General features: G+C 44.1%; 1 long non-coding RNA gene across 1 annotated transcript in view; it reads right to left on the bottom strand.

Moving 5' to 3' along the window:
- Positions 1-5,382: 5,382 nt before the first annotated feature.
- Positions 5,383-23,241, bottom strand: part of LOC109493773 — a 39,555-nt gene continuing 21,696 nt past the window's right edge. Inside the window, exons 2-3 of the long non-coding RNA XR_006588712.1 lie at positions 6,352-7,262; positions 5,383-5,919 (exon numbers count right to left, since the gene is read on the bottom strand). This is a non-coding gene — a long non-coding RNA (uncharacterized LOC109493773). The remainder of the gene's footprint in view (positions 5,920-6,351; positions 7,263-23,241) is intronic.

Raw genomic sequence — 23,241 nt, 5'->3', positions numbered from 1 at the left:
CTTTCTGCCTGAGAAGTGGCCTAGACTTTTTCAACTTTCCTAAAAGGAGGAGGAAAAACAACATCTGGAAATTGTAAGGTGTCACGACCTGAGATGTCACCTCAGGTCTGTTGAAGAAGTATTCGTGAATACTTGACCATCTGCGCCCTGACCCGGAGTGGCCAGATCCATCTGGCTTCCAAGCTAGAACCTGCCTTCCACTCTTCCCTCTCGCCTCCGCTGGCCTCACTGAGCAGCCCTTGCGTCCCCAAGGTTTGAAGCTGGCATTCCAGCTGAGAAGACTCCCCCGCCCCACTACTCCTGTCCTCAGCGGATGCTGTCCTCACAAAACACTCACTCCCCACAGCCTGGCCAGGGAAACAAATGCGTGTCTGTCAGTGAATCCGCAAGACTTCAGTTTGGGGTTAAAAGCATAGAAAATCATAGTATCGGTTATCAGTGTTGTAGCTCTAATGTTACCCTAGTCAAATCACTGCTGATTAAAACCAGCCCTGTTAATAAACCGCAGGCTTTATTTCCCTTCGAATGTCTATAACCACTTTCTTCAACCCCCATTAAAAGGCGAAACCCAAAGAAAAACACAGCTTTGGAGCCCAAGCGTTGCTTACTCCCCGGAGAAAAAAGAAAACAAGAGAGAATAGCTTCCCCCCCCCACCTTTCCCCCCACTTAATGGAGTCAAACTCTTTTCTGAAGTAGAGAGAGAAATCTGTAAAAGGCAGGCGGGCATGATCCGTGGCCTGCAACATTGGATCAGCTGCGAACAGTCCCCCTCCACCTCCTAAAACGAAGTCATTTGCCGGCAATTCCGTGAATCTGACTCATATCCTTACCTCCTTCTCCTCTCGCTTTCCCCTTAAGGGACTGATTTTTCCTCCCATCTAAGCCAAAAAGAATTTCTCTGGATTAAGGAGACCGATGAAAGCATTTTTAATATTTGAGTTCAGGTTTGCAAGCTCCATAAAACCAACGTTTCCCGTCGCCGGCTTTGTCTTCCCACCCCCCGCCCGGTCAGTTGTTTTTCTCCTTCATTTGCTCCACAGAAACCAGCTCAGGACCTTCTCCAGATGGGGTCTCCGGCCCCCTGGCAGCTTCCCCTGCAGAGCTGCCTGCTCTCCACCACCTCAGCTCTGTAGGCCCCAGATGCAGGATGTAACATCTTTCGAAAATCTTGGGGGTGGGGGTGGGGGTAACTTACATGACATCTTCCATGCTGATGCCATATGTCTTTCAAGTCAAGACCGGTTTGACAATGTGCTGAGCTGCTCAGAGGGGAACCCGTTTCAAGCCTGGAGGGGAAAGTTTTGACAATTCATTCCAGGGAAAACTGGAACCTTCCCACCCCCCCCCCCCCCACCGCCTCCCTGCCTTTGACTAGTAGGAGGTAGAAAGGAGGGGAACAGTGTCTTCCTAGGGCAGGAAGATCATGGTCTTTGTTCTTTATTGTTCCCACATTTGCACCACGGATATACTGCTTTTCCCTCCCTTCCTGGATTAATGGTGGCTTTTAATGGTGGCTTTGCCAGTTTCACCTTCAATTCCAGAAACCTTGAACTTACCGCATGTAAATAGGCCTTTGCTGAGGTCACCTCACCAGTTGCTGAAATCCAATTGAATTTAATGGTTCTTGGGAAGCATGGGGCCTCGTTCTAAATAAATAAATAAATAAATAAATAAATAAAAATAAAAGTGCCAATTGGGCCACCCTGCTACTGTTCCAAGGCTGGGGGATGAGGTCTAATCACTCCATTGAGCAACAACCTCATCCCGGGCAACTGTTTGGCCTCATTGTCATACCCTGGCTTCCGGGGGAAAGCATCGTTGTGAAACAGTAAAAACCATCTGCCATCCAATGCCTCATTCTGACATTTTCCATCTCTTTTCATATCCGGTCCCATCACTGTCCACAAGATAATTGTTTTCAGATGATGGGAATGTATTAAATGGCACACTAACTGAAGAGTGGGGTTATGATCAGCTCTTCGAAAGAGGGTGTGACAGATGTCATCTCCAGGTACAATGCCGTGAAGAGACTCACTGACACAGAACAACCAATCAGCGCAATGAATTGTGGGACAAGATGGTGCCTCTAATGCAGGAGGGACGAACCCTTTTCTCTAGATGAGTAGATTTTATTTATTTTAAAAAAAAATTTTTTTTCAACGTTTATTTATTTTTGGGACAGAGAGAGACAGAGCATGAACGGGGGAGGGGCAGAGAGAGAGGGAGACACAGAATCAGAAGCAGGCTCCAGGCTCTGAGCCATCAGCCCAGAGCCCGACCGGGACTCGAACTCACGGACCGTGAGATCGTGACCTGGCTGAAGTCGGATGCTTAACCGACTGCGCCACCCAGGCGCCCCTAGATGAGTAGATTTTAAAATGTGAGTCCCCTGGGTGGCGCAGTCGGTTAAGTGTCCAACTCTTGATTTCAGCTCAGATTTCATGAGATCAAGCCCCACTTTGGACTCTGTGCTGACAGCACGGAGCCTGCTTGGGATTCCCTCTCTCCCTCTCTTTCTGCCCCTCCCCCACTTGCTCATGCGTGTGCTCTCTCTCTTTCTCTCTCTCTCTCAAAGTGAATACATAAACATTTTTCAAAAATAATTTTAAAAGTGGGATTCCCCTATTTTTCTCAGTGGGTGTGCTCTAACAATGTTAGAATTTATGACATTAATCATAGCTACAATTTTCATTGTAAATATGACCTGGTTTTTATTTGAAGTATTTTATAAGCATAATTTCTAATCGTGTCAATAACACTTCAAAGCAGGTTTATTGGATATCACTTCATAAATGAGAAGTTAAGTCCCAGAGATTCATCAACTTGCCCCCAGCAATGCAGTTATTAAGTGGCGGACTTGAGATTCACGTCAATCTCAATGAGCTCTGAGGCTCGTAGTGTGTTGGTTTTAAAATATCTCTACATGGGGCGCCTGGGTGGCTCAGTCGGTTGAGCATCCGACTTCGGCTCAGGTCACGATCTCGAGGTCCCTGAGTTCCAGCCCCGCATCGGGCTCTGGGCTGATGGCTCAGAGCCTGGAGCCTACTTCCGATTCTGTGTCTCCCTCTCTCTCTGCCCCTCCCCCGTTCATGCTCTGTCTCTCTCTGTCTCAAAAATAAATAAATGCTAAAAAAAAAATTTTTTTTTAAATAAAATATCTCTACAAATGCTTCGATACTTCTCTCAGCAAAGGCAGACACTAATTTTTGTCCCCTTAAAAGTACATTGTGCTTAGCGGCTCGTTTCTAATAAAGAGAATATGGCGGAAGGCGGGGGTGTGACTCCCAAAATTAGGTCAAGCCACTGTGGCTTCCCGCTTGCTCTCCATCTCTCCTCAGTTCACTCTGGGGGAAGCTGGCTGCCATATCATGAGGACACTCAAGCAGCGCCATGGAGAGGCCCATGTGACAAGGAGCAGAGAATTCCTGCGACAGCCCTGTGACAGAGCCACCTTGGAAGCAGATCTTCCAGCCCCAGCCAAGCCCTCAAATGACCACAACCCCAGCTGACATTGTGACTGCAGCCTCGTGAGACACCATGAGCCAGAACCACCCAGCGTGGCCACCCTAAATTCTGATCCGCAGAAACCACGCAATAGCTCTTTGTTGTTTTAATCTGCTAAATGTATGCGAGATTAGATCACTGATGCACATGTTTTTCTCCTAAATCATATTCCCTCAAAAGCAATTCCATTTGCCCTTGTGTGTCCAATGGCATACAAAATTAAGTGGGACAGGGACATAAAAGCCCCTTTCCATCCTTCTCTGGATTCGACACATTCAAAAACATTTACCAAGTGCCCTGTCTGATCACCACGCCTGTACAAAGAATCTCAAAGAGCTGAAGTTGACTCTCTGTGTTTGAATCCGTTTGCCCATAGTCCAGACCAAAGACACAAAGCAGTGTTGAGTTCTTGAGTGGGAGCTTCAACCTTCCAAAATTTCCAAACAATAAAAGAGAAGGTCTCATCCCACTAGGCCTTGAATGTTATGGCAAGACCCTTTGTACTGGACTGGTACCACTTGACTAAGAGGCTTGGAGACTGACCACTTGTGATCAGTAGAACACTTCCCCCCGGATGGAATAAATGACCCCTGCGTGTCTCTCAAACTCCCACTGAAGGCTGAGGAAATTTGGGGGTATCCAGACATCCCCATGCTCAGGACTCTCTCAGTGCTTTGCTCCTCTGGGGCTGGGCCCAGCCCTTGATAAAAACACCAAAATAGCCTGAGAAATGTACACGCTGCAAGTGAACTTGCTACCACAGACAGAATCCGATAGGACACAGCCAAAAAGTTCAAAGAGCCTGGACAAGTTCCCAAACTTTATCAGGATTTCTGAGACATCCAAACTCATTCTTCCTGTGACTGCTTTTCCAGTGCTTAGAAGTTCTTGCACGGAAGATTAAAAATGCGGAGGTTTTGCCTCTTTATAGAACTGCAAATAAAATATCCCCAAGAGAAGGTCTCCTTAATGAATAAACACATGACTTTCATTTGCCTGGCTCTGCAAAAGTGCTTTTAAAGTAATCCAGGCGAAATCTCCGTAGACCACCACTCGCAGGCTGTTGGCTCCCCCCCAGTCTTAGCATGAGGATAACACACACCATGGTTTTTCCCTTTCTTTTTTTAATCAAATGCATTACAACATGCTATTTCTCCTGGGGCTGGGTTTCTCCAGATGGTTTTCCAGCACCACTGTGGACTCCATTCAGAAGGAAATGGAACAGAGTTTCCCAGTGTAGTGCCTTAAATCAGTTTGTTTTTCCCAGGTCTCTGTGCATGCTGACCTCACGTTTCACTGCGTTCTGAGAGAATTGAGTCTCTGTCACACCACACTGGATCACGCATGTCTGGGACTATGCATTAATACCAAAATGAAAGTAGCTTCCTTTCCTCATGGTGGGGCAGGAGGAGGGAGGAGGCGAATAACCTAAGGCCAAAACAATGCCTTGAGCTTCTTTTGTGCTAGATTCAAAGTAGCCATTTAATAGTTAGCTCAAACCATAAAATATATCTAGGTAAGATTTTTTATGATTCCGTCCAGTTTGTAACCGTCTTGCCTTGAAAATCCTATGACAGCACAAGTAACACGGCAACCTGTTCATTCTGCACGCACCCCACACCCTCCATACCAACAGCTCCAGACTAGTCCCAGGCAAAGCTCACGCCTCTCTTTCCTCCAGGATGACCATGGGCCCTAAGGGAAAATCTCCCTTCAGCAGCTGAAAGTAACAGTGGACCTGTACCCTCTCCTCGAAATCCTTTACGTCAAGCCCAAAGCACAGAAGAAACCCTTCCTTCTGGTGACATACATACACAGTCCCTGACGTCTCCAGCAGACAATTCTTATCTGCATCGATATTAGGCTAATAGATAACATCAACAGACAGCGCCGTTTATTAGATAGTTACACTGTGCCAGGCATTGTGCTGTAGGTATCGTGTTAACCCCTCATAACAATCTGTGAAGTGGGCCCCTGAAGCTGGCGGGGGGTGGGGGGGAGGTTATCTAATGTCTCCAAAGCCACGGAGTTAACAGGAAGTTGAGCGTAAGGTGCAGGGAACCTAAACCTGAACGAGACACGGGTGAAGAACAAAAGGGTAGACGGCGAAAATTGCAGCGCCCTATGACAGATCCCAGAGTAGAGTCAGGTGGAAACTGCTGTCCCAGAAAAGGGTGTGAATAACTGGGTCGGGTGCATGGATGGGAAAGCGAGAGAGGAGAAGTTCTCAGAAGCCGGGATGCTTGAGCTGGATCGTGAACACTGAGTAGATGTTGACAAGGCTGACATGGAGAAAGGGCATGGCAAGAGGCTGGAGGCGTATTCTAGACAATGACACATCATGCCTCGAGGCCCAAAGAACGTAATGGGGTTCAGAACTGCACATGGCTTGGTTCCATGGGAGCACAGTATATCTGAAAAGAGAGAACGGAGTAAAAACACGGTCAGGTGCCCTGAGATCAGATTTCGAAGGCTTTTTAGGCCCTCCTAAGGGTTCTGCACGTACACCGTGGGTGACAAGCATGCTCTCCGAGGCAGTCACTATAAATCTGTGTCTCGAGAAGTTATCTCTGGAAACAGCATGAACTTGAGGCAGGGTGACCAGTTGTTTGTTTTAAGGAATCTGTAACTGAGACTGAGAGGAGGGAGAAATACATAATATATTTAGAAGGAGGCAAGATAGCACATGCGAGCACGGAGGCAAGGCAATTAGTGGTGGAAAGCAAGTTGGATTCTAGGGTAGCAGCAATGCTGCGGGGTGGATGGTAGCAACCTAAAGAATGCAAGGGAAAACAGTGCCGTTTTTGTTGGGGGCGGGGGGGCATGTAGAGTCAAGGTTGTATTACATTGCGTTTGCTGTGAAACACTGACACCTTCCATCTGAACACCATCAGGAGGTCCCTCTGAGAGAATCTGGAAGGTACTGGCCGAGACAGAGCAATCAGTCTGATTCTGAAAGCCTTCGGGAGGAAAGCTGACATCCGAATCTTTCGCATCCCTTGAGAGCAGAGTAGAAAGGATCCGTGCGAACCCTGCATCATTCGATGGAGGACAGGGAGCGCTTGGAGCAGAAATCCCCTGCTTTCGCAGCCATCTTCACCGTCCTGCTCCTGTCTCAGCCCCTTAGCCAGACGCTGCGGTCAGGAATCCTCGGTGCACTGAAGAATGACACCCAGGTAGGACCCACAGCCCCTCTGCCCAGCTGAAGCCTATACTTGGAAGCAGAGACGCTGTAGAAAGGTCTATAGTTCAACTCAGCGTACATGAATTTGGCACCTGTCATGTACCAGTCACTGCACAGAGCATTGCGACTCGGAGCTAAGACCATGATCCCTGACCTAAAGGAGTTCCCAGACTGGCTTCTCAAGTCCTCTCTTCTGGCCTGAAATTTCTCACAAAGATTACCACTCTAAGCAGTAAAACTTAGGAATCCGCCTTGAAACAAACATACTCTAGTAAATATTATTCCTCTCCCTGGGATGCATTCCCCATTTATTTCTCCTCTTGGATTTTCATTCCTGAGACTTTATCCTCTCAATGCTTTCTGCCCATAAATCATCTGTGTCCATTTCAAAGGCTCCAGCTATCCATGACCGCTGGAGAATTACAATGGAACGCAGCTCTTGACTCTGGCCCCTTGATTCTTGCATGCCATCCCGGTAATGTGGCTCACTGAGAGCAACGTAGAGCCTCTATGGATTAGGTTGGAGCCCGGCTTGCACCGGGGTGAGCTCGTGTGCAGGTGGACTTCTAGGACCTGAAGTAAAGCACAGGGGAAGCGAAAAGGCAGAATTAGCTGACACGTGAAACTTGATTCTGGTTTCAGACATGCTCCATGAAGGCGAGGCATGCAAATTGCCCATCTTTGTTGAGACAGGGCCTCACCCAGCACTTGGCATAGAGTAGGCCGTCGGCAAATGTTTGGTGAACTGAACTGAGCATGTACCACTACCTCAAAGGTTCTCGACATCTGTCTATGGGACCAAGATAGCAAATATCTAAGACGAAATGAAAATTTTCATCCCTAAAAAGCGTATACGGTACTACAAGGCCATACTTCAACTGGCAGAGCCAAGAAAGTTACTAAGCTTTCCACCAAATGTCTTTTGGCTCCAAAGAATGTAGAGTGCCCCAACACACACACACACACACACACACACACACACACACACACGCTCTTACGTAAGTGCATGCACGCACCCTCAGGGAACATGAGAGTTCCAGATAAACAAAGTATGTTCAAGCGAAGGTAAAAATCGGTAAGAAAAGTGAGTGCTGCCTATTAGAGGTATAGGCAGCCAGACTCTAGCTCGTGGATTTCCTTTCTCCACTCCCCGTCTCTGCATGACCAGCACATGCTTAGCTTCCACCACAGAGACTCTCTTGACCGTTCTCACACTTAGGCGTGCTGCTTTCTTAGAACCACAACAAACGTTAAGTCAGGCGAAGGGCCAAACAAGCGGGCTCTAGAAAGATGATGCTAGTTGGTGAACCCATGAGACAGGCGCTTAATCTTATATGCCTTTCATCTTCAGAACCTACCAGATGCTAAGTGCTCCCTCTCACTTTGTCTAAAATCCAAATGACGGGCCACACAGAGCATTTCCTCCTCCCAGCTGACCTCACTCACCTTCTACCTCTCGTCTGTGCTCACTGTGCTCCACGTACACTGATCCTTCTTCGGTCCCTCGAGCAAACCACACGTATCCCACCCCAGGGCCTTTGCAAGTGTTGTGCCTCGTGCCCAGCCTCCCTTGCCCACTTCATGTGACTGACTGCTCATCGTTCAGGTGGAAGGTCACTCGTCTCCTCCCCAGAGAGGTGCCTCCCGACCACTCCATCATCCCCTGGACACCGGTTACTCTCTATTATACTGTGCTGATAGCACATAGAGCTCATCATCATCTAGAATAATGGTATTTGTCGATTTACTTATTTATTCTCTGCTTATTTTCCCCCACTAAGTTGTGAATTCCATAGAAGCACCAGCCTTGCCTTTTTCTGTTAACCTCTGTAACTCCAAACTTTGGTAAAGTGTTGGGTACATAATCGACTCTCAGCGAAGGTCTATTGAATGAATAACTTAAGAACAGATATTTGTGTGATGATATTGACAAATGTGTTCTCTAGATGAGTTAATATATGTAAAATACTCAAAAGAGTGCCTGGAGTATAGAAACCACACGACATGCTATATATTTTTTTTAATTTTTTTTTCAACATTTATTTATTTTTGGGACAGAGAGAGACAGAGCATGAACGGGGGAGGGGCAGAGAGAGAGGGAGACACAGAATCGGAAACAGGGTCCAGGCTCGAGCCATCAGCCCAGAGCCCGACGCGGGGCTCGAACTCACGGACCGCGAGATCGTGACCTGGCTGAAGTCGGACGCTTAACCGACTGCGCCACCCAGGCGCCCCAACATGCTATATTTTATTACTATGTTTGCACTTGGGATGGGGTGGGGGGTTCTCATTAGTTTCCACTCCCCTCTCAGACACCTAGTTACAGCTTTTTTTCTACCCCCCTCTTATCAATCCTTTCTTCCTATCCCTCCCTCTATGCATGTGGTCGAAGAATTCCTCATATTAACTGATGGGCTAAGAAGTATATCTGGGACCACTACTTTTTTTCTTAGTATTCCACATATCACACTGGGATATTATCACACCTTACAGATCAGGTCTTTCCTTTAAAGTCAGTGCTAAAGACCGAGCTTTGGCAAAAGTCTAATAATTATCTAACTCTCCTATATTCACTAAAACTATGCATCTACAGAAAAAGCAAAATAAGTAACATTTGTCTTGCTCCAGCCCAGTCCAAGCTTACTGTGTGTTGTACCCTCTCCACTTTCCTGGGTAGCCTGTGCCCTCATTACATGATCTTTCCCAGCTATCCCGTTGGAATTCACCTTTGAAAATGAATTTTGTATCAGTCATTTACTATTTAGTAAGAACTGTAGTCAAAGTGCTACATCTGTAGAAGTGCTTGTCTCCCATATCTCATTTTTAAATGGTAAAATGAAAGGAAGTCACTGAAGAAGAAATTTCAAGAATCTGTGAGCATATAGGGCAGAAAATATTTGGGAGGAGTAAAGGGAAATTTTTGACTTCTAGATGAGTCATCACTGACCCATCCAACAGATATGAAAAGCCAACGTGGGTCCATGTTTCCTCAGGTGTCCTTAGGTTTTTTGATATTTCAGAGACAACACCTTTGGGTAGAATTCTTTCTAAGGGATTGCCGAATTTACTAATTAAAATCATGCTAAGTGTACTCATCAGATGGGGTGGCATCCCATCGTCTATAGCCCTTTTACAAATATGTGAGGAAAAAAATGACTATAAACTCAAAAGGTCCTAAGATACTTTTAGCTTGTCCCAAACACTGCATTTTCTCCCTGCTTATATTCAGAGATAATAATAGTTAACAAGCTTATTTTGGAGCAGTCTTTCCCTTTCTTCTAGCTATGGGCCCATCTGTTCTGCATATAAATTTGGCCTCTACCTCCACATCATTAACATTGTGAAACAGCGCTGTCTGTGACTTCGCTGCAGCACGCAAGAGATTTCATTGTGAAATTCTCTCGTGGGTGTAGTTGTCTGTTTCAACTCTTTAGCACATTCTCTGGCTATATAAGCTGAGATGGAATCTAGGATTTAGACAAAGTTTCTTATAAACTTGGTTTACTCAACAAACACACATAAACCCCCTCTCCTCTCCCCAAATGTTTCATCAGGATGGATGAAGCCCCTTGCTGAATAGGTCTTGGCCCTCCCCGAGGAGCATTCTAGAACAAATAAGGAGATGCACACCTACCCTATAGTGCTGACCCCTGGAGTAGGTAAACTGTAGAACAAATATCATTTATATTCACTAGTCAGCCTCCCTCTCCTTTAAATTACAGGATAGAAAGGACCTCAACATAGATTCTTGGGTTCATTAAGAATGTCACACAATCTTAGGGGCGCCTGGGTGGCTCAGTCGGTTAAGCGTCTGACTTCAGCCAGATCACGATCTCGCGGTCCGTGAGTTCGAGCCCCGTGTCGGGCTCTGGGCTGATGGCTCGGAGCCTGGAGCCTGTTTCCGATTCTGTGTCTCCCTCTCTCTCTGCCCCTCCCCCGTTCATGCTCTGTCTCTCTCTGTCTCAAAAATAAATAAATGTTAAAGAAAAATTAAAAAAAAAAAAAAAAGAATGTCACACAATCTTGTAACAGGAGCTTGGAGACCATCTAAATCTTCTCAGTCGTAGATGCCAGCCGCTCTGTCACTTCTCTGAGATCATCTGCTTTGTAAGTGGCAGGTCTGGACTCCAAACCAAGTTTCTGCCTCCTTGCATTCAGGGTCCTTCCAAAGCCAAGTATTCTTGGGGTTTTTACTGCAGAGAATATATATATAGTTTGTCAATGCCACCTCCACAGAGCAGGAAGTGAAACAGAAAGTTAGATCACTCTCTAGAATGTTCAGGCAATTCAGGCAAGATGAGAGGATTATTTTCCCTCTAACTGATAAAGAAAAGTCAACTCATGCGAACTCCAACCAAGAAAATGTAAGGCTGTGGGCTTTTATGTTATTTATCTCCCTATTTATAAGAAAGTTAATACACTTCGAGAAAGGTACTACAAACTGTGAAATCTCCTGAATATAACTGGTCTCATGGTCATCGTTCCAGAAAGAATATTTGCCTTTCTAGCCCTCAGCTCCTTTTTGCATTGCGTTAGTCCTAGCAAAAGGGAACATTTCCAGTTCCCGCTCACAGCGCAGAATGCCTTCCTCGGATGCTTGCACTTCCAAGTAAAATTTAAGGCCCAGAAGCAGACTCCAATGAATATAGAAACCACACACTCACTGGAAAGTTCTTACTCACCCTCAACAGTGTTTCCTTTTCCTGGGCTGCCCATGCCTTGAGCTACACATAAGTGCAGGGACTACACCATCTACAGCCAAGGGAAGGTAAGCATGGTTGTCTTCTTCCACTGCCTGCAGGGGAGGTCTTAGGAGGTGCTACCTCAACACTGTGGACTGCAGAAAGTGATTTTCTTCTCTTTCCCATCCTTCTCACCCCTTCTCAGAAGTAGAGCCCCTTCTAAACTAGAGGTGGAAGTGGGGATCACCAGCAGGAGCAGGCTGTGTCTGACTTACAGGTGGTATTCACTTTGGGGTTTTGAAACAGAAATCCAGAACAAGGCAATTCCTGAGTTTAGCTTTTTCTTCTGAGCAGATCCCTCCTCTAAAAATTCATATTCTCTACTTTCAACCAATTCTTCATTCCCTATGTCTAAGTCACCCATCCTTAGGCCAATGGGTGGCATAGCTCTTTGCCTCATCTAGGGCGAACCATAATTTCTAGTGATCATTCACTCACTCAACAACTATTTATTAACAATCATACTCTTTGTCAAGCACAAAATAGACACAGTCCTTGACCCTACAGTGGCTTCTAGAGACAGACAATAAACAAGGACAAACCCTACTAGAGTATGTATTTTATATTGTAGACATATATATTATTAAATATAATATTTCATGTGTAACTCAATTATATATACACATGCATATGCACCCTCAAAGCCTGTATTATATATGTATGTCTCTCTATATGTAATATTAAATTATGATATGTGCTATAAGAATAATTTTTTAAGTTTTAGGAGAAAGAATAACGGAGGAAATCCACCCTATGTTGAGCAGTGAGGAAAAAGAGGGGACTTTTCATCTAAGACTCACAGAGTGAAGCGGATGAGAAGAAGGATGACAAGACCAGGCAGTGGGAGCAAGATGCACACAGATCCTGAGGAAGGAGAAAGTGCTTGAACCACTTTCTGACCCTTATCAGGATCATTCCTCCTCCTTCTGTGGTTCTCCGTATTCTTCCCTTCTTTCCCCATACCTCTCTCAGCATTTTCTCTGGGCTTTCCTTGGCTATTGATCTAGATCTCTTAGCTCCTTTGAGTCTAAGGACTCTTGAAGATGTCTTCCAGCCATGAGCTCCTTATTCCAGCCTTTCCCTATGAAAAGTCATCTCAAGGGTATTGAATACCCAGCTCAAGGGTATTCAAGAAGACATATTTTGCAGAGAAACTTTTCTTAGCAGTCTTCTGGATGTGAAACAGGTAAATGGCCGGGTCTTGTCTGACGACAAAGCTTCTTTACACACATCGTTGTGTGCAAGGAAAACCCATTTCAAAGGGCCATGAAAAGACAGCTCTTTGGAACTGCCTGCATATGGAGACATGGAGAAAACCCAAACACGTGAGTATAGACAGATGGTGGCTTGCTTTCTTTCTTTCTTTCTTTCTTTCTTTCTTTCTTTCTTTTTCCTTTCTTAAGTAAAAGAAAACTTCAACTAAGAAAGCTTTCCTCAAAGGTTCTTAATCTGGGAACCTATAAAGATCCACAAAGATCATCAGAATCTATGAACACCCTAAAAATTACATGCGAAAATTTTCTCTATGTCTTGTATGTGAATTTTTCTGGAGAATAGGGGTCCGAAAGTTTCACTGTGTTTCAAAGAGGTCCAGTGGTTTGTGTGAAAACCTGACACTTAAAGAAAAAGATGTTGTTCTGCATGAAGACATTCTAGCCCTGGTCACTTCCTTCATGCGTACCTCTCCTGAAATCCCCAAAGGGATTCCATGAAGCCCCCAGGACTCTGCAGAGCACAGTTTTTAAGCTCTTGCTATAAGAACCACTTAAATAAAATCCTAAAATCAAGAGTTTTGAGCTGTTTTTTGTCTATAGACATTCCCTTCAACATCTTTGGATGGCATATTGCAGGCGTGCCAATATAAGGAACTTATAAAGCAGTTAGGGGAGACTAATGTTTGCTAGTAGCTTGGGGACTTTCGCTCAATCCTTTGTCTAGAAGCAGGCTAGTTCATTCATGAAAATAGGTTAAATATATACCCAGATACATCTCTTAGTTAACTACGATAGCAGGAATTAATGCATCTTCTGAGTCAATAACACCTAAATATTTTAACCTCTCTTAGAGTTATTTTTTTTAAAAAAGCTGTTTTATAGTCAAATAAAAATTTTACTTCAGTCCTAAATATACAGAAGATAAAACATGAGGATGAGGGGGAAACATAGGATAGTGTTGATCAGGTTGATACTACCCAAATGATAAGAAAGACCACCATGATCACTTTGATCATTTTAAGCATTCAAAATATTTATCTAAAAAGATTTTGAGATGCGAGGCCTATGCAAAATGTTGGCAGCAGTCTGGGTTCTAGATGGCAAACAATAGAAATAGGCATTGATTGACTCAAGCAAAACAAGGGATTCATCGAATGGGTGTTAGGTATCTCAAGGAACCTAGGAGAAGCCCAGAGAACAAGAGTTGGAGAGAACCTAGGAAGGCAAAGGACAGCCACAATCTAGCCACCAGAACTATCTCCTTACTGCATGCCCAATGGCGCCAGGGACAATGGACACTTGCTGTCATCACCACTCCACCAAAAACCCCTCCAGTCCATGGTGCTGGACACTAGTCCCTGCAGCTGCACCCAGGACTAGTCTCCAACAACCCTGATCACAAAGACCCTCTGGAGATTCAATATCTGACTCAACTTCCACCCATCCTGGAATTCCTTCCAAAACAGGAAACCATTGGGATAGTGGGCAGTTAAATTTTTTTCTTCCAAAAGTCCTTAGCAATATTACACTAGAAGATGTGAGTGAGGGGGCGTTTGGGTGGCTCAGTTGGTTGAGCTTCTGATTTAGGCTCAGGTCATGATCTCATGAGTTGAAGCCCCACATCAGGCTCACTACTGCCAGCCCACAGAGCCCACTTCAAATCCTCTGTCTCCCCCTCTCTTTCTGCCCCTCCCCCACTCATGTTCTCTCTCTCTCTCTCTCTCTCTCTCTCTCTCTCTCTCAAAAATAAGTAAACATAAAAAAAGAAAATGTGAGTGAGGATATAGATGTGGTAAGAAAAAGAACATTTTATGATCTTCACATGGCACTAGGATCTCTTCTAGGAAGCAGCCATAAGTTGAGTTCAATACCTTGTTAATTGCCAAGGTGGAAGGTAAGGCTTGTAAACCTCTCTGGGCCTGAGCCAGGCCTTACAGGAGAGGGGTCATCATGCTGCATAAAGAAAGGAGGCCAGCTGGAGCTGGGACCATCTTTTATTTATGATTTCTATTCCCAAAATACCTAGCTCAAAAGAGATATTTGTACATCTTTAATTGATTTTATTAGTAGAATAAGCTACTTCTGGTCAAATAGCAACTAATTTTCTTCTTTCTCCATCATCTCCTTACAGAAGATTATATCCATTTACATCATCTGTGGGATTTGTCTTTCTTGTAAGTATTGTAAATCAAATTTCAAACCACTAAGGTGGATAGGTCAGGGATCGAGAGCTCCATTTTCCAATAAATGCACCCAAGAATTAAGCGATGGAACCTGTGAAATTTAAAAATCATGGAATTCTATTCAGCTCTACAAGAGAAAAAAATTCTGCCATTTGCAACAACATGGATGAATCTGGAGGACATTTGGCTAAGTAAAAAAAAGCGAGACAAAGAAAAACAAATACCACGTGATTTTACTTATATATGGAATCTAAAAGAATCAAACTCATAGAAGCAGAGAGTAGAATGGTGATTGCCAGGGGTGGGGGGAGGTGGTAAGGGGTACAAAATTTCATTTCTGAAGATCTAATGTACAGCAATGTGACTATACCTAACAATACTGTGTGGTATACTTGAGATTTACTAGGAGAGTAAATCTTAAGTGTTCTTACTACAAGAAAAAAAGAAAAAGAAAATCTATGTGATGTAATGTATTCGTTAATTAGCTTGATTGTGGCCATTATCTCCCACAACCCACAACCTATACGTATATCAAAACATCAAGTGGCACACTTCAAGGACATACAATTTTATTTGTCAATTATACATCAATAGGAATGGGAGAAAATCACACACACACACACACACACACACACACAAACAATCACACCAAACATAAAACTGGGAAGGCAAAACTCACTAGGTAATTAGCAGAGAAACCTCACGGAGAGCATGACATTTTGTTGTTAGATGATTCACACGACGCACATTAAGGGCTTGAAGTGGAAAAATATTAAACCACCGGGTCAGTCAGTCCTTCCACACTTGCTGCCAATGTTTACTTCAGTTCCGGTAACACAGTAGACTTGGGTATTTTTCTTTTCAGTAGATTGAAGAATATGAATAACATCTGTGTGTGTGTTGAATACTTGTGGAACAAAAGCTCAGAAATGTCACACTAAAATGAACAAGACTTGGAGGAGCGTGGCTGTTGGACAATCTCAGTTTCCAACTCTTCTGAGATTCAGCACAGAGAAGAAGCAGAGGCCATGACCTGCCCCTCCTAATTTTCAGAGAATGGACAAGGCGTCTAGTGTAACATCACACTCCTGGCTATCAAGGCACAGAAAAAAGTAAGTATTTCATTTTTCTGGGGAGGAGAGAGAAACTCCTGAAAACAGTTAATGGAAGAAAGTATTCTCTGAAGGCTGGAGGCGGCTACAATTGCTTCCGTGTTTTTACTTCTGCATCATGGAGCCATGCTTGAGGAGAGGGGCTCAGATTCAAATGAGAGGAGTAGAGTTATTTCTGGCAGCAGCCATGACGGGTTTTGCTGTCCTTGAGGAAAGGATGGTAGAGGAGGAAACTGATACCCTCAGAAAGACTCTGCTGCCCAAGATGGGGAAATAGGTGATCAGGTAGCTAGGGATAAGGAGGGAGGCAACAAGTTCTCTCTGAATATTCTCCAAAAGTGGCATCTATAAAACAAGTTTGTTTGGGTACCACACTGCTATGGTTGTTGTTGGAGCTATGATAAAAAGATAGCTCTTTTATCACTGTGCGAAAGACATTGATAGAAGATTCTGAGACCCACAGAGAAGGTAGAGATAAGGTCCCTTATCTCTGAACCTATTTCTACCAGCCCCAGATCTCCCTAGCTCTCCCCCTGCTCACAATATAGCAAAAGAGAAAAACCCAAAGTAGATCATTATAATACAAGGTGGCCACCCCGGTCATCAGGAGTGGAGCACCTGAGGTGGAGAAATGAGCAAGAATCGGGGATTAGGAGAAGATCTTTATTATCAGGGATAACATAAATAGGACTTAAATGATGGGTAACATTTAGGACTTTCAGATTCTATTAATCAAGCAGATCCCTACAAGCAGACTGGAATTAGGCTCTGGGCCAAAGAGACTTGCATGTGTTGGACTGTTCTGTGGTTATTTCCCATCCTTGAGAAGGCCAGATGAAAATACATTCGTAGAAGCAGAAACCAATTCTTTCTTTCCTGGGACATCAGAACAAATGGACTCAGAATACCACCATTATATTTCTGTTGATTTAAAGAATGGCTTTGTAGGGAACTGTCGCTGAGTTTTCTGCCTTCCTGGGAAATATCACAGATGTGAACCATCTTAAAGAAGGACAAGGACCAAAGTGTTTTTGGATATGCTGCAGAAAACATGAATTTACTGAGGCAACAGAGGGTGAAGGTGTTCGAAAACCTTGTAGCTTTAGCCATAGGCTGCAAGACTCAACACTGATAATGTGGTGTTGGCACGATCTTAACAGAATCCATGGGCAACATGGTTAAAAGACCAAATCATGAATGTCGAAGCTGAATCTGGTTTGTTCAGAAGGTCCCCAGGATGGTGGCCCTAAGTCAACTCTGGTTTCATCAAAGTATCTCTGACATTATTAACAAAAAATTCCAGAAACTGTTACCAATTTTTCCAGGACAATCTGATTTCAAATTTTTCTTGGAGTCTGCCTTCAGCCAATCATTTCATGTCTCTGAGCCCCAATTTCCTTGCCATAAAATGAAAAGTATTAACTAAATTAACATTTTGCAAATACACCATCCCTCTTTTAATATGCCGCGCGGTCTATAACGCATCTTTCAGACACATTGCTTTTATTTTTCTACAGCAAAAAATATGAATTACATGGGTAATACATGAAGAGATTTTCTTTGTAAAAGAAATAAAACATCATAAATTAAACTCAACTTCACCACTTACAATCCCAGTTTTCTTCTCATCTCTTTTAATCGCCAGTATTAGCTTGCCAACTTTGTAAATATTTTTACTTACACATATTTTCTCCTGGGAAATAGATAGCCCTGTTCTGTTTGTGTATTTTCACCGGAGTTGTACTCTATGAAACATATCATTCTGTGATTTCCTTTTTATTTATTCCACAATATACGAGAAGCTCTTCAGTGCCTACAGATCTACCTCATTCCATTCTATGGATGTACCACCATGCTTTGGGGTCACACTCACATTAATGAACATGGACTTGTTCTACTGAACATCTTTGAAAATGCCTCCTTGGGCACACATGAAAACGTAGGCTGGAGTAGACAGTGCAAATGAATTTTCTGGGTCATGGACATGAATCCTTTAGATTTGGGGAAATACCAAATCATCCTCCAAAGTTGTTAGACTAGTGAATACCAGCCATTTGTGAGAGTTCCCTTTTTCATGGAGAATATTCTTGCTGATACTAAACCTTAAAACCTTTTGCCACCCAGGTGGATGGAAAGTAGCATCTTATTGCGTCACCCTGATTACCAGTGACATGGGACACCTTTTCACACACACCTCTTTGATTTCCGTTTACATGTAGTGCCTGCTCACAGCTCACCGGGTACAGTCTCAGAAACGTCTGAGTTCAAATGTCATCTCTGGTATTTTCTGCTGTGTCAAGTCACTGACTCTCTACGCTCACAGTTCCTTCGGCTGTTCAAAAAAGAAAAGAAAGATGCCTTAACTGTCTTCCTCAGCAAAGAAAACTGAATTCTTCTTGAACACTCTCATAGGGTTTAGCTTGTCAACAGCTATGCAACTGTACCAAGTAGAGTATGATCAGAGGAGCAGAACCACTAACACCAAGGGTGATATAAAATAAGGGATTTATTATGGGGATTTGATCTTACACAATTCTGGGTGATGATTAAACAGTCCATGTAAGGCTGTGCTATGTGGCGATGACCCTATAGTCAGCAGCGCGGGCAGCTGGGAAAGAAAGATGGAGGAGAAGGGGGGTGTGGCAAGGACAAACTAGAACCCCTGATACTGAGCTGGAACCCATGAAGGCAAACCGAAATCCACACCGGTCTCTCCAAAATGTCGAATTACATTATGTGACTCGGGTGCCTTTCATCAGAGGGCGAAATGTACTTGGCCCAGAAGTTGAAGAAGTTGAAGGATAACCCAGTGGATCTGGAGAAGCTACGGACCAGGAAGACGAGCGGCCACGTGTGTGAGAGCAACAGCAGCACCAGAGCTCTGCCCCCAGCTTCCAGGGTTAAAAAGAACACTGCCAAACATCGCTTCGTCTTCCCACGCCTTGCAGCCCCGCCAGCCCGGAACTATGCAGGTGGAGAAATCTGGGAAGCACCTGAGCGGAGCACACATGCTACCAACCCAGGACAAATGACAAGCGTGAAATTTGTCCGTTGCGGACCCATTGTCGAAATGTTTGATCTGCGCACATCCTGGTCATTCCATTTGCCAGACTGTGTCCTTCCACGCTTGTCCATGAGGAGTAAGATCAAGGGAGCGAGGTGGTCGAGTTTCTACGTCTTAGCAGGTCAACGAAAAAACTTAAGATTTTGTAAGGGAAGAGGCTGGTGACAAAGGCTGAAATAAAATCCGGGGATCTGCGTGCCATTTTGCAGAGAGTCCGAAGAAGACAGAATTCCCTTCCCTGTGGATCCCAGCCACACATGACCACCTGAAGAATCCCAACCGCGTGGATTTCCCCTACTGCCGAGTGAAGTGCACCTTTGTCTTTTGGAACAGACCTGTTTTACAGGAAAAGAATTAAAAGTAAGGGCCATAGAAGTACTACACTAATTATGAGCCGGAATGTGTCAGCCAGAAATGAGTTACAAGCTGGCCAGGGCCTGCAAACTATAGTTAGATATTTAATAACGTTCAGGCATGCAGCTGTGAGGACTTCTGGAAGCTTGCCACCTTTTATTATGGTGGCGCCTGGCAACACCCTTGTAGTTTAGAGTCTGTCAGTCTTTCCAGTAGAAACTCCATTTTTTTTTTCAGAACTCTCTAAATCTCCTTTTTCAGTTACATAAATTAGAAACTTGCGTGTAGCACGGCCAAAAGGAGGATGTTTTGTGCTGGTTTTCACTGTTACTGTTTTGCTCTGCAGATTGGAATAACCTCAATCCGGATCTACCATTTACTGTACCAAAAAAGAAAGAAAGAAGAAGGAAGGAAGGAAGGAAGGAAAGAAGGAAGGGAGGAAAGAAGGAAGGAAGGAAGGAAGGAAGGAAGGAAGGAAGGAAGGAGGAAGGGAAGGAGGGAGGGAGGGAGGGAGGAAGGAAGGGAGGAAGGGAGGAAGGGAGGGAGGGAGGAAGGGAGGGAGGAAGGAAGGGAGGGAGGGAGGAGGAAGGGAGGGAGGAGGAAGGGAGGGAGGGAGGGAGGGAGGGAGGAAGGGAGGGAGGGAGGAAGGAAGGGAGGGAGGAAGGAAGGGAGGGAGGAAGGAAGGGAGGAAGGGAGAAAGGAAGGAAGGGAGGGAGGAAGGGAGGGAGGAAGGGAGGAAGGAAGGAAGGAAGGAAGGAAGGAAGGAAGGAAGGAAGGAAGGGAGGAGGAAGGGAGGGAGGGAGGGAGGGAGGAAGGAAGGGAGGGAGGGAGGAAGGAAGGAAGGAAGGAAAGAAGGAAGGGAGGAAGGGAGGAAGGGAGGGAGGGAGGGAGGAAGGAAGGGAGGGAGGGAGGGAGGGAGGAAGGAAGGGAGGGAGGGAGGAAGGAAGGAAGGAAGGAAAGAAGGAAGGGAGGAAGGGAGGGAGGGAGGGAGGAAGGGAGGAAGGGAGGGAGGGAGGGAGGGAGGAAGGAAAGAAGGAAGGAAAGGAGAAAGGGAGGAAGGAAGGAAGGGAGGGAGGGAGGGAGGGAGGGAGGAAGGAAGGGAGGAAGGAAGGAAGGGAGGAAGGGAGAAAGGAAGGAAGGAAAGGAGAAAGGGAGGAAGGAAAGAAGGGAGAGAGGGAGGGAGGGAGAAAAAGGCAGAGTTAATAGATAGGCTCTCAGCTTGGTTCCAATTTTTCCTACAGAAATGACCTGTTCTTTCCTTCCCTATCTGGGGCCATATTGAAAAAGGAAAATACACTATAGGCAACGTGTTTTGCCTAAAAAATGATATTTGTCTTTAGACAAGATAAAAGAAAGCTAAAGATGGGGAAATGTGCCTTCTCATTTCTTAGTTTGGTATAAAATTATTGACCTGGCAACAAAAAAGAAATCAAGGAAGAGCTTTATGCTTCAATATACATGCTTAAGGAGCAATTTTTCATTAGGAAAATTGCATACATAGTTCAGGAATCCTGGATGAAACAGAAAAACCTGCAGTAATTTCTCAGTTCTGGTTATAAGATACATTATAGATTTAATAGCAGCTATTCAGAAGAAAGGTGGGGGGGGAAGAAAGAAGGAAGAAAGATATCACCTCCATAAATGTACACTGGGGTTAAGATGCATCCCAATTTCAGAAGAATAAATATATGTATATATATATATATATATATATATATATATATATATATATACACACATATACACACACACACACATATGTGTGTATGTATGTATATATATACATATTTTATATATGTATAAAATATATATATAATATGAAGAAAGAAATGTCTTCGAATAAGGGAATAGGGCATATAGCTCATTATCATTTACAAAATGCTTTCAATCAAATTTTGCTAGAGCATTCTTCTCTGCTCTAGATGAAATACCAGGCAGATTTGATAACTCTTCTAGTGATTTTTCAGGTATCAAAAAGCCAGTTAAGGAATATCTAGGTGACTCAGTTGGTTAAGCATCTGACTCTCGATCTCAGCTCAGGTCATGATTTCACGGTTTGTGAGTTTGAGCCCCACATCAGGCTCCACACTGACAGTGCGCAGCCTGCTTGGGGTTCTCTCTGTCTCTGTCTCTCTCTCTCTCTCCCTCCCCCTCTCTTTCTCTCTCAAAAATAAACTTTTTTTAAAAAGTCAGTTAAACATAAAGTCAAACTGCCACAGTCTTACGCCATTTAAAATCGCATACCTCTGCTTGTGTCTGAACCAGCTTGGATGTCGACAAAGGTGGAAGGGATAGGATGAGTTTTTCTGTGATTTTTTTTTTTAACCTTGCTCTTTCTCTTCTCCTCCTCCCATCCTTCTACTTCCTCTGGCTTCTCCAAGTTTGGAGTGAGGTAAGGATTAAGAGAGAGAGAAAGGTCTTATCAGGCTGATCTTACAGCCAGTTCATTCAAGACAGTCCCAGCTTACTTTGGGAGCTCCCAGTCATGGCTGTTGTCTGCGATGTTTCTATGAGGTGTTTGTTATGAACAGTTACACGAAATTCATGAGAAGGGGTCTGGTGGACCTCTGACCTCTATCTACTTCCAGTTCCTGCCATGGTTTTATCTGATAGCATGAGAGAAATACATAGCCAAATCTGAATGGGGACCTGACCTTTTTCGGACACAAAGTGACACTCCCTCTATGGGGACAGCATGCAGTGCATAGTTAGGGATGAGCCTACCGGCATCTTGGTATACCAGGTAGCTATGCTGTGGCCCATGACATAAATTATACTAACAGCCTTCAACATACTGAAAGCCATTAGGCTACCAAATGGAAGGATCGGTGGAAACGCTGAAAATTATAGGCTGCGTGCATGTGAACTATGCATGAGAAACAGGGGCTAAGAAATCTTGATGTGTAGAGAGTAGTGTGAAAGCTAAGGTTTCCTATGTATTATATAGTACAAATCAGCCACTATTTATGTTCTTCCTGTATTGTAAATAACAAGAGCCAGATTTCTCACTGTTGTGGACAGAAGTAAAAGTTAAGGAAAGGGAGAAACTAGAATGAACTTATTTGTTGGATTGGAATCAAGTTATGAATGCGTGTACTCAGTATGAACTCATATATATACAAATAGATTGGTATAGAAATGTATATGTTTGCTTCTATATACGTTTCCTAGTTCTGTCTACTGAGAGAGCCTAGAAACACTGTCTTCCAGCAGTCTGAGCATACCCGGTGCCAGATCTTGGTTTCTATATTCCATTCTCCAATAAAAGGAATCAGAGCTCCCTGGGGGAAAGAATTGATTCTAGAGGTGGGCCAGGAAAAATACAAGAGCCTGGACGATCTTGTGGTGCCAGAAAATAAGGAAGTGTTTGAGAAAGGAGAGGGGCACATCAAAAGGCAAGGACACATTCCAGTGTGTGCGTGTGTATGTGTGTGTGTGTGTGTGTAAGACATCTTCCTTATCCATTTGTCTATCTATAGACACTTAGGTTGCTTCCATATCTTGGTTATTGTAAATGCCATACAATGTAACTCATATTTGGAATCTAACAAACAAAACAAATGAATAAAGAAAGAAACAAAAATTAGAATCAGAGAATAAATACAGAGAACAAACTGATGCTCGCCAGAGGAGAGGGAAGTAGGGGGATGGGCAAAATGGCGGAGCAGTGTGGGAGATGCAGGTTTCCAGCTATGAAATGAATAAGTCACAAGAATAAAAAGCACAGCATAGAGAATATAGTCAATGATATTATAGTCGCCTTGTACGATGACAGATGGTGGCTACATTTATGGTGAACATGGCATAACGTATAGAGAAATTGAATCACTGTGTTGCACACCTGAATGTAAAATAACATGGTGTGCCAACTATACTCAAAAAA

Source organism: Felis catus, chromosome D4 (genome assembly GCF_018350175.1).
Source record: "Felis catus isolate Fca126 chromosome D4, F.catus_Fca126_mat1.0, whole genome shotgun sequence".
Lineage (NCBI taxonomy): Eukaryota > Metazoa > Chordata > Mammalia > Carnivora > Felidae > Felis > Felis catus.
This window is presented reverse-complemented; position numbering and strand designations above follow the sequence as displayed.